Source organism: Sinohyriopsis cumingii, chromosome 6 (genome assembly GCF_028554795.1).
Source record: "Sinohyriopsis cumingii isolate HCF-2022 chromosome 6, ASM2855479v2, whole genome shotgun sequence".
Classification (NCBI taxonomy): domain Eukaryota; kingdom Metazoa; phylum Mollusca; class Bivalvia; order Unionida; family Unionidae; genus Sinohyriopsis; species Sinohyriopsis cumingii.
In genome coordinates this window covers 151,544,264-151,561,319 of record NC_142966.1, presented here as the reverse complement: position 1 = coordinate 151,561,319, position 17,056 = coordinate 151,544,264, and the positions used below count along the sequence as shown (strand labels likewise).

Here is a 17,056-nt window from a genome sequence, read left to right as displayed (position 1 = left end):
AATCAGTAGTTATTAACCATAATAAGTAAAAAACTAAATGTATCATTCCCTAATAATCACCAGAAAGAACCAGTAGTTATGTAACATAATAAGCAATAAAATAAATGTACCTTTGCCTTATAATCACCAGAAAGAACCAGTAGTTATCTACCATAATAAGCAAAAAAATAAATGTATCTTTCCCTAGTAATCACCAGAAAGAACCAGTAGTTATGTACCATAATAAGCAATAAAATAAATGTATCTTTCCCTAATAATCACCAGAAAGAACCAGTGGTTATTTACCATACTATGTAATAAATAAATGTACTTTTGCCTAATAATCACCAAAAGAACCAGTAGCTATTTACTATAATGGTAATAAAATAAATGTACCTTTGCCTCATAATCACCAGAAAGAACCAGTACCTATGAACCATAATAAGCAATAAAATAAATGTATCTTTGCCTAATAATCACCAGAAAAAACCAGTAGTTATGTACCATAATAAGCAATAAAATGAATGTATCTTTGCCTTATAATCACCAGAAAAAACAGTAGTTATATACCATAATAAGTAATAAAATAAATTTATCTTTCCCTAATAATATCTAGAAAGAACGAGTAGCTATTTACCATAATTAGCAATAAATGTATCTTTGCCTAATAATCACCAGAAAGAACCAGTAGTTATTTACAATAATAAGCCATAAATGTATCTTTGCCTAATAATCATCAGAAAGAACCAGTAGTTATGTATCATAATAAGCAACAAAAAAAGTATCTTTGCCTAATAATCACCAGAAAGAACCAGTAGTTATGTACCATAATAAGCAATAAAATAAATGTATCTTTGCCTAATAATCACTAGAAAGAACCAGTGGTTATTTACCATGGCAAGTAATAAATAAATTTATTTTTGCCTAATAATCACCAGAAAGAACCAATAGTTATTTACCATAATAAGGAATAAAATAAATGTATCTTTACCTGATAATCACCAGAAAGGAACAGTAGTTATTTCCTATAATAAGCAATAAACGTATCTTTCCCTAATTATCACCAGAAAGAAACGGTAGTTATTTACCATAATAAGCAATAAATGTATCTTTGCCTAATAATCACCAGAAAGAACCAGTAGTTATTTACCATAATAAGCAATAAATGTATCTTTGCCTAATGATCACCAGAAAGAACCAGTAGTTATTTACCATAATAAGCAATAAATTCATCTTTGCCTAATAATCACCAGAAAGAACCAGTAGTTATGTACCATGATAAGCAATAAAATAAATGTATCTTTACCTTATAATCACCAGAAAGAACCAGTAGTCATTTACCATAACAAGCAATAAAATAAATGTATCTTTGCTTGTTAATCACCAGAAAGAACCAGTAGTTATGTACCATAATAAGCAACCAAATAAATGTATCTTTGCCTAATAATCACCAGAAAGAACCAGTAGTTATTTACCAGAATATGTAATAAATAAATGTATCTTTGCCTAATAGTCTCCAGAAAAAAACCAGTAGTTATTTACCATAATAAGTAATAAAATAAATGTATCTTCGCCTAATAATCATCAGAAAGAATCAGTAGTTATTCACCATGATAAGTAATAAAAGAAATGTATATTTGCCTAATAATGACCAGAAAGAACCAGTAGTTATGTACCATAATAAGTAATAAATAAATTTATCTTTGCTAATAATTTCCAGAAAGGATCAGTAGTTATTTACTATAATAAGCAATAAATGTATCTTTCCCTAATAATCACCAGAAAGAACCAGTAGTTATTTACCATAATAAGCAATAAATGTATCTTTGCCTAATAATCACCAGAAAGAACGAGTACTTATTTACCAAAATAAGTTATTTGAATAATAATCTGCATACAAAACCAGTAGTTATTTACCATAATAAGTAATAAAATAAATTTATCTTTGCTAATAATTTCCAGAAAGAACCAGTAGTTATTTACTATAATAAGTAATAAAATAAATGTATCTTTGCCTAATAATCTCCAGAAAGAACCTGTAGTTATTTACCATAATAAATAAGAAATAAAAGTATCTTTGCCTAATAATCACCAGATAGAACCAGAAGTTATTTACCATAATAAGGAATAAAATAAATGTATATTTGCCTAATAATCGCCAGAAAGAACAAGTAGTTATTTACCATAATAAGTAAAAAAAATAAATGTATCTTTGCCTAATAATCTCCAGAAAGAACCAGTATTTATGTACCATAATAAGTAATGAAATAAATTTATCTTTGCCTAATAATCACCAGAAAGAACCAGTAGTTATTTACTATAATAAGTTAAAAAATAAATATATCTTTGCTTAATAATCACCAGAAAGAACCAGTAGTTTTTTACTATAATAAGCAATAAAATAAATGTATCTTTGCCTTATAGTCAACGGAAAGAAGCAGTAATTATTTGCCATAATAAGCAATAAAATAAATGTATCTTTGCCTAATAATCACCAGAAAGAACCAGTAGTTATGTACCATAATAAGTAATAAATAAATTTATCTTTGCTAATAATTTCCAGAAAAAACTAGTAGTTATTTATCATGATAAGTAATAAAATAAATGTATATTTGCCTAATAATCGTCAGAAAGAACCAGTAGTTATGTATCATAATAAGTAATAAAATAAATTTATCTTTGCTAATAATTTCCAGAAAGAACCAGTAGTTATTTATCATAATAAGTAATAAAATAGATTTATCTTTGCTAATAATTTCCAGAAAGAACTAGTAGTTATTTACCATAATAAGCAATAAAATAAATGTATCTTTGCCTTATAGTCAACGGAAAGAAGCAGTAATTATTTGCCATAATAAGCAATAAAATAAATGTATCTTTGCCTAATAATCACCAGAAAGAACCAGTAGTTATGTACCATAATAAGTAATAAATAAATTTATCTTTGCTAATAATTTCCAGAAAAAACTAGTAGTTATTTATCATGATAAGTAATAAAATAAATGTATATTTGCCTAATAATCGTCAGAAAGAACCAGTAGTTATGTATCATAATAAGTAATAAAATAAATTTATCTTTGCTAATAATTTCCAGAAAGAACCAGTAGTTATTTATCATAATAAGTAATAAAATAGATTTATCTTTGCTAATAATTTCCAGAAAGAACTAGTAGTTATTTACCATAATAAGTAATAAAATAAAAGTATCTTTGCCTAATAATCACCAGAAAGAACCAGTAGTTATTTACTATAATAAGTAATAAAATAAATGTATCTTTGCCTAATAATCTCCAGAGAGAACCAGTAGTTATTTACCATAATACGTAATAAATAAATGTATCTTTGCCTAATAATCACCAGAAAGAACCAGTAGTTATTTACCATAATAAGTAATAAAATAAATGTGTCTTTGCCTAATAATCATCAGAAAGAACCAGTAGTTATTTACCATAATAAGCAAGAAAATAAATGTATCTTTTTCCTAATAATTTCCAGAAAGAACCAGTAGTTATTTATCATAATTAGTAATAAAATAAATGTATCTTTGGCTAATAATATCCAGAAAGAACCAGTAGTTATTTACTGTAATAAGTAATAAAATAACTTTTCTTTGCATGTGAGATCTTCAGCACCTAACAAATACTTCGCTAAGTTAACAATTCCTTTCAATGCATACGGTCCAGATTATTTTATTTATCGACTCATGAGACTGTAAGAAGACAATAATGTATTTGAAATTTGTTAAGAATTAAACCTTTAAATTATAGGTATGCCTTATAATCATCAGAAAGAACCAGTAGTTATGTACCATGATAAGTAATACAATAAATGTATCTTTGCCTAATAATCACCAGAAAGAACCAGTAGTTATGTACCATAATAAGCAATAAAATAAATGTATCTTTGCCTAATAATCACCAGAAAGAACCAGTGGTTATTTACCATAATAAGTAATAAATAAATTTATCTTTGCCTAATAATCTCCAGAAAGAACCAGTAGTTACTTACCATAATAAGTAATAATTTAAACGTATCTTTGCCTAATAATCACCATAAAGAACCAATAGTTATTTACCATAATAAGTAATAAAATAAATTTATCTTTGCCTAATAATCACCAGAAAGAACCAGTAGTTATTTACTATAACTAAAATAAAATAAATGTACCTTTGCCTAATAATCACCAGAAAGAACCAGTAGTTGTGTACCATAATAAGCAATAAAATAAATGTATCTTTACCTAATAATCACCAGAAAGGATCAGTAGTTATTTACTATAATAGGCAATAAATGTATCTTTCCCTAATAATCACCAGAAAGAACCAGTAGTTATTTACCATAATAAGCAATAAAATAAATGTATCTTTCCCTAATAATCACCAGAAAGAACCAGTAGTTATTTACCATAATAAGCAATAAATGTATCTTTGCCTAATAATCACCAGAAAGAACCAGTAGTTATTTACCATAATAAGCAATAAATGTATCTTTGCCTAATGATCACCAGAAAGAACCAGTAGTTACTTACCATAATAAGCAATAAATTTATCTTTGCCTAATAATTACCAGAAAGAACCAGTAGTTATGTATCATAATAAGCAATAAAATAAATGCATCTTTGCCTAATAATCACCAGAAAGGACCAGTAGTTATGTACCATAATAAGCAATAAAATAAATGTATCTTTACCTTATAATCACCAAAAAAACCAGTAGTTATTTACCATAATAAGCAATAAAATAAATGTATCTTTGCCTAATAATCACCAGAAAGAACCAGTAGTTATTTACCATAATATGTAATAAATAAATGTATCTTTGCATAATAGTCTCCAGAAAAAACCCAGTAGTTATTTACCATAATAAGTAATAAAATAAACGTATCTTCGCCTAATAATCACCAGAAAGAATCAGTAGTTATTTACCAGAATAAGTAATAAAATTAATGTATCTTTACCTAATAATCACCAGAAAGAACGAGTACTTATTTACCAAAATAAGTTATTTAAATAATAATCTCCAGGAAAAATCAGTAGTTGTTTACCATAAAAGTAATAAAATAAATTTATATTTGCGTGATAATCACCAGAAAGAACCAGTAGTTATGTACCATAATAAGTAATAAATAAAAGTATCTTTGCCTAATAATCACCAGATAGAATTAGTAGTTATTTACTATAATAAGCAACAAAATAAATGTATCTTTGCCTTATAATCACCGGAATGAAGCAGTAGTTATTTACGATAATAAGCAATAAAATAAATGTATATTTGTCTAATAATCACCAGAAAGAACCAGTAGTTATTTACCATAATAAGTAATAAAATAAATGTATCTTTCCCTAATAATCACCAGAAAGAACCAGTAGTTATTTACTATAATAAGCAATAAAATAAATGTATCTTTGCCTTATAATCACCGGAATGAAGCAGTAGTTATTTACGATAATAAGCAATAAAATAAATGTATTTTTGCCTAATAATCACCAGAAAAAACCAGTAGTTATTTACCATAATAAGCAATAAATATATCTTTGCCTAATAATCACCAGAAAGAACCAGTAGTTATTTACCATAATAAGCAATAAATATATCTTTGCCTAATAATCACCAGAAAGAACCAGTAGTTATTTACTATAATAAGCAATAAAATAAATGTATTTTAGCCTAATAATCACCAGAAAGAACCAGTAGTTATGTACCATAATAAGTAATAAATAAATTTATCTTTGCTAATAATTTCCAGAAAGAACCAGTAGTTATTTATCATAATAAGTAATAAAATAAATGTATCTTTGCCTAATAATCACCAGAAAGAACCAGTAGTTATTTAGCATGATAAGTAATAAAATAAGTTTATCTTTGCTAATAATTTCCAGAAAGAACCAGTAGTTATTTACCATAATAAGTAATAAAATAAAAGTATCTTTGCCTAATAATCTCCAGAGAGAACCAGTAGTTATTTAGCATGATAAGTAATAAAATAAATTTATCTTTGCTAATAATTTCCAGAAAGAACCAGTAGTTATTTACCATAATAAGTAATAAAATAAAAGTATCTTTGCCTAATAATCTCCAGAGAGAACCAGTAGTTATTTACCATAATACGTAATAAATAAATGTATCTTTGCCTAATAATCACCAGAAAGAACCAGTAGTTATTTACCATAATAAGTAATAAAATAAATGTATCTTTGTCTAATAATTTCCAGAAAGAACCAGTAGTTATTTACTGTAATAAGTAATGAAATAACTTATCTTTGCATGTGAGATCTTTAGCACCTAACAAATACTTCGCTAAGTTAACAATTCCTTTCAATGCATACGGTATTTTATTTATCGACTCATGAGACTGTAAGAAGACAATAATGTAGTTGAAATTTGTTAACAATTAAACATTTAAATTCTGGGTATTCCTAAATTTCAGAATTTAAATTTTCTCCATTTGACAGAAAACATCAAAAACATAAGTGCAGTTCAGTCAAATCAATCAAATGGAGGGCGTTGTTACTGGTGTCAGTTGACTTTCCTGAGTGGGGAAGCCCAAACCAATCTTTCGTAAATTCTTTTAAAATACTTTCTGACATATTATCAAGTGCGAATTGAAACCCATTACATATTTGCTAGATTTGGAGCTGACTGTGTTAATAAAAAACAGAAGTAAAAACAGAGAAAGGCAAGAATTTATCTAAATATATGTGATGCACGTAAGTCGTTGGTGCCAACTTTCAATGTTTGCCTCTGTTGTAAAGATAACGCATTCCTGAATTGATTATTCAGGCGAGGGAAGCATAAAAACACTATGATGTTTAAGCTATACGAGTAGCCTCCCCTATATCGCTCATGTTCTACTGCTACCGTATTTACAATTACAATACATAGAATTAAATGTCCGTATTGCATTAAGTTCATTATATATATCATGCATGGGATATGTTTTATATAATATCAACAGCTGAATGGAAAGGAGACCCTCGGTAGAACAGCTGGTCGAGCGTTGGAACTGTAATCCAAGGGTTGCGGGAGCGATAACCGTTCAAGTCAGCACAGGTTGGCTGCCTCGGTGTGTCCTTGGGAAGGCACTGAGCTTCCATTTACTAGGCATAATATAGCCAATAATTCGTGATAAGAGCCGTTACAACCAGCAAGAAACAAAAGAAATTATTTGCTATGCAATGAAGCTATTGAAACTACGGTATCATTGCCATTTTTATCACTTTCGCGGGGGGCCCCGAGTGGCCGAGAGGTCTAAAGCGCTCACCGTTACGGATCACTGCCATCTCACCTCTGCCTGCGTGGGTTCGAGCCTCGGATTCAGCCAATGTAGGTATGTGAGAAAGCATGCCAGTAGCTTCTCGTGGGTCAGTGGTTCTTTCCGGGATATTCCCGGGCTCTTCCTCCACCATTAATACTGGCCGCCATGTATAGCCTATCGTGTGCTGAAAAATGGCGTTAAACCCCACAACAACAACAACAACAAATCACTTTCCTGTCGGACGTGAAATGAGATTGTTAGATACGTGTACTATGCAGTCGAAACTCGTGATTACATTACTTCTCTGCGGAACATAACAAACTGTTCATTAAATAGTATGATTTCTTTGTTACAGTGATATTTCCAGCAATCACTGCGTTATCTTTTTACATTGACTCTATTAAGAAATCACCAAAAAGTCTAAATTATAAATGGCAACACAAAACATAGTTTAATTAAAAGCAAAAATAAGATGAATATTTACTGTGGTTAAATCTGTTAAATTTCATGAAAAGATTTCACTGGAAAAATATTTTTAGGAGCAGTACACATACCAGTCATGAACGCACTTGCAAATGTGTTTTAAATGGATTAGTGTTCAAACAATTCTCTCGTCAGTCGCCTTTCATCATCTCATCGTTTACCATTTTTCTTAGGTCATGCAGTTTTCACTTACGAGACTTTGAAAATGCATTTCAAATGCATTTGCAAACACAAAGGAAGTGACTTCAAAAGAATCGCAATTCTTTTAGCTTATCACTCATCGGTTGTCATCCACTGTTTATCATTTATGGTTCAACGTTTGTTGCTTGCGCAAGTATCGCTTTATATATTTCATTTACCGTTCCTTCTTCGTTCAACTCACCGTGCTTAGCGTTATTCTGCGTTCCTTTTCAATAATTTACCTGTCGTTGAGCATTCCCTTTTCATTTCAAAGGTGCTTCAATGTTTCAAAGTCTGTAACACTGCAATAGACACAAATCGACTTCATAAGGCAACCATCTTTGTGTCTTTATCCTATTCCATTTCCGTTAGTGCATTGTGGCAGTGCATTTAGATAACTAAACGTTTCGAATTACTATATTGTCTTAGGTACGAGTTATACCAAATTTATAAATTAATCCCTGAAAGATAAATAGAATCAAAGCTCAACACGTCCTAGGCAGATGTTTCCTTGTTACAACATATTTTTCTATGTACAGCGCGTGAAGCTGTAATGGCCATTTCGTTGAACTATTTATCCAAAATACATATGAAATTATTTTTAAAAAATATACCAATAATATCTTGTAAAGTAGAGGCACGGTGAGTTAAATGTACTAAAGTCCTAGTAAAAGCACATTAAATCATGAAATAATTAGGTATTAAGTAAAATTAGAGCGTAGGGCAAACTTTGTTTTCAGATTGCAAACTTGACTTTAGAAAGCCCCCCCTCCCCCATGCATATGGTTTTAGGTGAGTGATATTTGAGTTGACCTATTATCAGACTAAATTTGTCAATACCAAGCAGCTTAACTGTTTTAAACATTAAACGTTCCAGCGCAAAACAATAAACGAAAAGCGATTATTTTCAGTAGACTGTAGAAACCGCATCTATGCAAACAAACTTGTGTATACTTTTGTTCGAGAAGTGCATAAAGAATAGTGGAAACACAAAATGGTATTTCTTTGTTTTAAAGTACAAAGTTTGATACAAAGTTAATACAGTTGCTCCAATTGGCCAATCCTATTTATAAACACGAACGTTAGTCATGTTATCAGATCTAACACATAGCATCTCCTTGCAGTCCACTGTTGAACAAAATTGCTCCTATAAGAGTGAGCTTTTCATATGAAACATACGCTGTTTTATGCAATGTATGTCTGATCTGCATTGTTAGTTTGTTTTTTTAAATATTTATTATATACTATGGGTTATGTAAAATTGTATTTTATAGCTGATCTTGTCCTAAATCAAGTTAAATTTCTACCTGACCTGAATCATTGACTTTGGTTTTGTAGACAACATGTTTATCTCAATCTGAGTCCAGAACATTGGAAATTCCCAACGAAAGGCCGGGTCTACCTGATGTTTACCACATTCTATATTATTATTTTAGTAACATACCCTCTAATTATAACTAAGATTTCTTTTATAGAAATGAACTTTTGGCCATCCTCAGGGTTATTCTTTTTTGTCTTAGTTGTTATATAATGTTGTTTACTGGGAAAAAATATTTATTCCCGCGATTACATGTGGGCATAAATCGTTGATATTGTTATATTCAGATTTTGGTTTGGGTGAAATTATTTATTATTCCCTGTAAATATAAAGTGCTCTCTAATATTATTGGAAAGAGACATTAACTGGGAATTATAGTGAATTAAAAGAAGGAAAACGTGGATTATATTTTTGTGATTCAAGAAAAGACTGTTGGTATATCAATGTACATTAGTACATTAGAGGCTACTGGTCGCTAACAGCACTTCAAGACCATCAACGATGGAAATTATTTGGAATAACACTAAAGATTTTTTTTCAGACCTTTGTTAGGACATCCGCTTGTCATTCTAGGATTATTTGGAATTAATTTGCAATCACATAAATTCTTTGATTTACATTTTTACTTTGTATTCTCGGGAAATAAATTATCTGTTGAATTTTACAAAGTCTGTTGGTTCTCACTTTTCTCTATTCATAATTGTACGACCATGGAGTCGTGATATTTATAGTTTTAATAAGAGTAGTAATTTATTAACACAAAAATTATGCCCAATTGCATCAACATTAATGAGTCTATATTATAGTAGATAGGCAGATACCGAAAAACTAAATGTAAAAATGAGCTGGCTGTAAGATGCCAGCTTGACTGAATATAATGCATCGAAAATTTAGCATATTCTTATCAGGGATATTATCTCACTTTGGTCTCACTGGATAGTTTCGTATTTTGACCCCCCCCCCCAATTTTTAAAGTAGAAGGCATGAACATAATAATCACAAGCCTAGCGTGTATAAATTCACACATAAGCTAAATCTATAATGTGGTTTAGATTTTCTTTGAGTTAGGCTTGGAAATAAGTTGGCTTGTTGGTGACTGCCTGTCAGTTAGATGAGCATTGGAGATCAAATGCGTAACTTGGGCTGCAAATGAGCTGCCGACTTGGCTTACGTATTTATGTATGTCTGCTACAGAGGTAAATATCTAAAAATCTAGATGGTTGAGGTGTGATTAAAAGTATGCTAATTTGTTACTAGTGGACTTTATTCATGCATAAGGCACGTACTGATTCTTTTAGTTGCCTTGTCACAGGAAAATATTAAAAATAGCCATTTCTTGTCAAAAATGAATGTAAAATTTAGGGGTTGGTGGCAGTGTTGGTTCAGTATAAAAACCACCAGTTGCATCAGGAATTAACCTGATTACTGCAGTCAAATTCTCACATGTATGCTTTCTACAAAAATCATTAGTTTGATTTTATTTGTAAAATTATTCTCATTTTTCTGTAATTGGTCATTGTTGGATGAAAATTCACCAGATAAACTGTCCAGTGAGACCTTTCGTTTCTACACCAGACTACCTTCCAGATGCGTCGGCTGTTGCCAAAATTGTAAGCTCTCCAGCTGTAAAAGCTATAACAGACCTGTAAGTTGCTTAAGTTCCAATCGATGGTTTTGTACTTTGGACTGGGTCCGATATTTAAAAGAAAAAGATTTTCCCATTTTTTCATCACTGGTTATCCTGGTTTTTTTAAAAATAAAGCTGGTATGTTTTTCATTTATTGCTAAAATAACTTTCAATCCTTTTATTTTGGCACATATCTAACGTGAGCAATTAGGGTTATAGAGAATTCAGCTGGACCTTACTTCAGAGATGCATCTCTCAAAGACTACTAGCTCCGCTTGGCTATGGTTTAGAAGTCTAGTCACTAGAAACTTAAACTAAAAAGTTGTCAGTCGTATACGTATGTCGTATTTCAGATGATAGCTAGTGTAAATACATTTGAAAGTTACCAAGCAACATGTCATAGGAAACATTTAAAAGTGCAAAGGTCACAAAAACAAAGGAGATTCTTCCGTCACAGATCAAGCGGTATACTGGAAGCCATGTGCTGTAGAAAATATTCATGAAAGTTATTGGAACTTTTGTTAAGTTCCTATAAATAAGCCTTTATGTAAATGAGCTTTCTCTGCACAATGGCCAGGTATTTAGGTCCTAATAAGGGTGTTCTAAGACTATTTCAACCTCTTTATACTGACAATCTCTGTTAGATGGACAAAATGTATGGCTTCAGTAATGTCTGTACAGGATAAGTTTCACTTCTCGACACCATCTACTATTTTATATTTGAATTTCGTCCACTGTTGAATTCGAATTACTCTCTCTCTGTGTGTGTGTGTGTGTGCGAAACTAATGGAGATGAGAAGCATGTTTGTGTAATGAGACATATTTATATTATGTTAGGTTAAAACTCCTCAAATCCAAATGTTTACAAATGACTGAAGCAATTGATGACTGTTTGCCAATAACATAACGGAAAATGTGAGTCATAATCAGCGCACAGAAGTAATATCTAACAATGCAAGTACATCAACCCACAATCAGCAAAAGAAATTAAGATATGAAGATAGAGCTAATATAAATATAAATGAAAACATAAATAAAGATCAAATAGGGCACAACAAATCACCAAATGATCAAAGAATGCTTCCGAATGACGAGGAGAGACAAAAAAAGAAAGATACATCGTATAGACATATTGAGACAATTATTATCAGACCCAGTCAAAGGAATATAGAATCAGATGTGTTTGAACCAGTTGTAAGAAACAAAATAAGACGCATTCTGCTATCAAATGTCAAATCGAGAAAAAATATAGATGTAGTAAGGACAGCTATCGCAACTCAGTGCAAGGAGGAAGGTGTGACAGTAACATTCGTCCGCCTCATAAAGGAACGACCCCATTGGGATGGATCAAATATATATACATTTCGACTAAATGTACTGGATAAAGATTTTGAACTGATGATGAATAATGAATCATTTTGGAGTTCTGGAATAAAATGTAGGGAATGTATAACAAACAGAAAATGGAGAGAAGGCTACTCACTTGATGAACCGCATGAGAATTACAAAATATATTCCTAATGAGCATAGCCATATGACTAGTAATTGCTTCTTAATTATAATTATGCTCATTATTTCAACATGGAATGTACGTGGTATAATGTCTAGCACGCAGAAACTAACTGAATTGTTACCAGACACAGATATATTTGTTATCACTGAACATTGGCTTTGTACAAAGAATCTAACGTATTAAGATAAATTACATGATGATTTCAAAGTAGTTGCGCTACCTACTGAAGAGATACAACAATGCTATAGAGGTAGTGACGGGGTTGCCGCATTTTATAGATCATCACTATGCAAAGTAAGCACCTTACAAAATGAGTTCCCAAAATATTATGGCGGTGAAAATCTTAGTGAGAGACTTGGAACCTATAATTTTGATTGCAACCTACTTTCCCTCGACAACTAGAACTGATGATGCATATGACACATTTTGTGAAAATGTTTTTGATGTGTATGATAGGTATTCTGCTGAAAATATATGCATAATTATAGGCGACATGAATGCAGATCTTGTGTGTAAAAATCCATCAAGAAGAGATCTTGCTCTCAAAAAAAAGAATAGAACAGAGAAACATAGTTGCTACGCTGGTGATAAAACCACATGAACATTACATCACGTATGGATCAAAAGACATGTCACGAACGTCCACACTTGATTATATATTAATACCTGAAATAATTAGAGGTGCTGTAAAAAGACACATAGTAAATTACAAAATTGATTTCTCAATATCGGATCACCTACCTATTACAGCGGCACTTGCAAAAGATATATTGAAGGAAAATAAAAAGACATGTGTATCTCCAAGAATGAAATGGAACTTGGCAAATCCATTAGAAATGAGCATGTATAAATCTGATGTTAGTGCATTCTTGAATTTCACCTATGAGTGTAAAAAGGTAGAAGATATAGAGAAGTATAATGAATTGATAACTAAGAGTGTAATAACTGCATCAGACCGATATATTCCAAAGTCAGAATTCAAATCGCACTTGAAACCATATTGGAAGAAAGGTGGGCTTGAAAAATTACATCAGAATATGAGAAAAGCGCGCGGAGAATGGATCAAAGCAGGAAAAAAAAAAGAAGCACAGAGTGTAACATCAAAAGAAGATACAAGGACGTGAAAAGAAAGTTTACAAAGAAACAAAAGCTAGAGAAAAAGGTATATAAAGAGTGCATATTTGAAGAGATAGAAAAGAGTGCAGAAATGGGAATAGACGAATTCTATGCAGTCATACGGGAAAATAGAAAAGATAAATCGGACATTGGTAATATTGCATTTCGAGGAGTAGAATCTAATACTTTGGATGAATGTGTCAATCTATGGAAACTATATTTTTCTGAATTAAGTGGTACAACAGATGAGGAACATAATGATTGTGTCAAAATGAAGAATATATACGAAGAAAGCAAACTAGAGACTGATAACATAAAATATAATAATATTACAGAGGAAGAAGTGTTGCAGCATATCAAGTCTCTAAAAAAAAAATAACCAGGCATTGATTGCGTATCGAATGAGCACTTAAAGTATGGTGGAAAATATTTAATCAGACGTTTAACTGCCCTTTTTAATTACATGATCCAGTATGAGTATTTACCTAATGTATATAGATGTGGGATGATTATACCGATATACAAACAAGATGGTAAAGATAAAAAGGATCCGGTGAATTATCGTGGTATAACATTGACATCTTGTCTGGGAAAATTGTTTAAAAAAATATTGATGACCAGAATTCCAAAGTATTTAGACAAAATAAGGTTTCCACATCCTTATCAATTTGGATTTCGTAAGGAGGCTGGAGCTATCTCCGCTGCATTTACTCTTCAAGAATGTTTGATGTACTTTAATAATCATAACTCTAATGTATATGCTGCTTTCTGGATAACGAAAAGGCATTCGATAGATTGTGGCATTGTGGACTACTAAAAAAACTAAAAATATTAGGAATTAATGCAAAAATATGGAGATTAATCGCCCATTCCTACACACAGTCAAGTGCCTTTGTAGCGTGTAGAGGATGTATATCGAACACATTTCCATTACGGAGTGGCGTTGGTCAAGGGCGTGTAATGTCGGCTTTTTTATTTCTCGTGTACATAAATGACCTATTGAATGAACTAGTAATGACTAATTGCGGGATAACAGTGAATCAGATGAACATACCTGGCATGCTTTTGGCAGACGACACTACTCTACTAAGCTCTACGCTGAATGGATTGCAAATACTCGTGAATACAGCTTATCAGTATGCACAGAAGTGGAAATTGAAATATAACTCTTACAAGAGTAATTGGATGATATTAGTAAAAAAAATGAAGTGTACTCATCAAATGGAATTACTCTGGGATCACAGAATATTCCTAGAGCAAAAAAAATGAAATATGCAGGAGTTACCTTTTCACAATCAATGAAAACTAATGATCGTATAGTCTATTCCTACGATAAAGCTAAACGTGTAACAAACTCACTATACTCAATTGGATTAAATGCAAATAGGATGAATCCTATAGTTTCTGTGAAAGTCTGGGAAAGAGGTATATTGCCGTCTGCTTTGTATGGCTCAGAACTCTGGTTTAATATGTCATATCAGGGCATTGAATCAATGGAGAAAATACAACGATATTTCGCCCAGAGAGTACAAGGTTTCCCTCAAAGATCGCCTATTGGATCTACGACATCATGCTTGGGGATGATATCAATGGAAGCTCGCATAGATAAGCAAAAGCTCGTATTCCTTGGTCGCATGTGTAGAACATCAGCAAACTTAACTGCTAAAAAGGTTTTCCTCTGGGCTGTTGGAAATTTGATTTTTGACCCCCAACATAGCTACAACTCTTTTATATATGATATAAATACTGTACTCAAAAAGTATGATTTAGAAGACTATCTCAACGACTTTATTTTCACTGGAAACTGTCCAAACCAAATAACATAGAAAAACTTAATTGGGACAAGAATACAGATATTTGAGGAGAGAAAACATGAAATGAGTATCAGAAATCCATCAGAGGGATTCGGTAGATTTTTAAAAATTAATCCAGGACTAAAACTGCATCATCTATGGAAAATAGCTTACACTGACTCAAGCAGAAAAATGGAATATGGGACATTAATTCGTATTGGAGGAATGCAAGCAAGACCTGGACTGCGTCCCCTATGTGGCAAAATGAGTTATGACCGTATTTTGCACATTTCGATGAATTGTGCCTTAACCTCAGACGACAGAAACCACTTGATGGAAAGTCTATTTTCGTATATGCCTCCAGTGATTTACCGTGATTTCTGTGATCAGATCGATGATGTTATACTGTTTATACTACTTGGTGGTTTAAATGATATATCAGAACGTTTAGAATTTGAGGCATGGATAAATATGATCAGACTATCTACCAAGTATTTCATTAAGATAAAGGATATTATATATTCGATTCAATAGAGAACTCACTCAGAATATAAGGAAAGAAATACTTGTACTGGATTGCAAAGCGATTAGGAAACTATTTTTGTTGTGAAGATACATTTTCAAATGTTCTATCGTATATATATCTCTATCAAGTTTAGTAATGATTTTAATTTATTTATTCGTTTGCTATTGGAAATAATTCAATAAGTAACGAATCCACTATTTTTGTGATTCTATGTATTTAAATGCATTTCTTTTTTGTCTTAAAATCTTCAGAAAATGGAGGAATAAAATAATATCATCATCATTATCATCATTATCATCATCTCTCTCTCTCTGTGATACTGTGAGAATCGAAACAAAACGAGTCTTTCGAACCGATGCAGAGTATGACCGTTATTCTTTGCACAATTTTGTAAAATTTGCAATGAAGTTTCGAAAAAGAAATTGGAACGAATACAGTACTTGATAGTTCAGACTCCATAAGTAACACAGTTCCTTCCAAAGTTGGCAATTAAGTGAAACACATTGACGGAGATAGTTACGAAGGTTGACTGGTGTATGACTGGACAACCTCCTTACACGCTGATCCTATGTTACTTTTATTAGCACATGGATATTATTTGTCGCTTTTCTTTTTTATTTCTACTACTAATTATATCATACTATATACAATGTCCATTCAGGTTAACAAAGATATGACTTCAAAAGACACGCTATGTGGATTAATAAAAAAACAGCGATTTTTTCAAACATGAATATAAAAACATACTCAAATTGTAAAAATAAGATGTTTCTGTATTAAAGGCACTGTCTACAGTTTATGAAAAATTGAATTGTAAAATCCAGTTCGTATTTGTCACCGGCAATTAACTTAACAGAGACCAAACTGGCTAGTTTCATGGACTACAACCTTTACATAGCATAAAACTCATAGAAGACAATAGGTGAAACTCACCTGTGGCCGGCATTGAACATGTATGGAACGCAACATGTAGTCTGATTGTATTCCTCACGTAGATATTTCTCTGCAACATTAACAGTTTTCCCTGGCGAACTAAATTATGTCTTGACAAGTGCATGATATAAGTAGTGTAGCAGAAACATGATTTAATTAGACTGGGTTAACAGAAAGCACCTTTGCGGTATGTTAGAATATCGTTTTAGACATACAAGTTTTTCTTCAAAATTCTAAGCATTTATTGTCGTACGTTAACGCCCAACAGAAACGTACTCAGATTAATCAGATTCGTATGAAAATTAAAGTTTGGTAACAACCCGAACATGAACAT

The 17,056-nt window shown here is 31.4% G+C and overlaps 1 long non-coding RNA gene across 1 annotated transcript in view; it reads right to left on the bottom strand.

The window, feature by feature from the left end:
• The window catches only part of LOC149798267 (uncharacterized), a 176,962-nt gene extending 160,119 nt beyond the window's left edge, over positions 1-16,843 (bottom strand). Inside the window, exon 1 of the long non-coding RNA XR_016421613.1 lies at positions 16,723-16,843. This is a non-coding gene — a long non-coding RNA (uncharacterized LOC149798267). The remainder of the gene's footprint in view (positions 1-16,722) is intronic.
• Between the last annotated feature and the right edge of the window lie 213 nt (positions 16,844-17,056).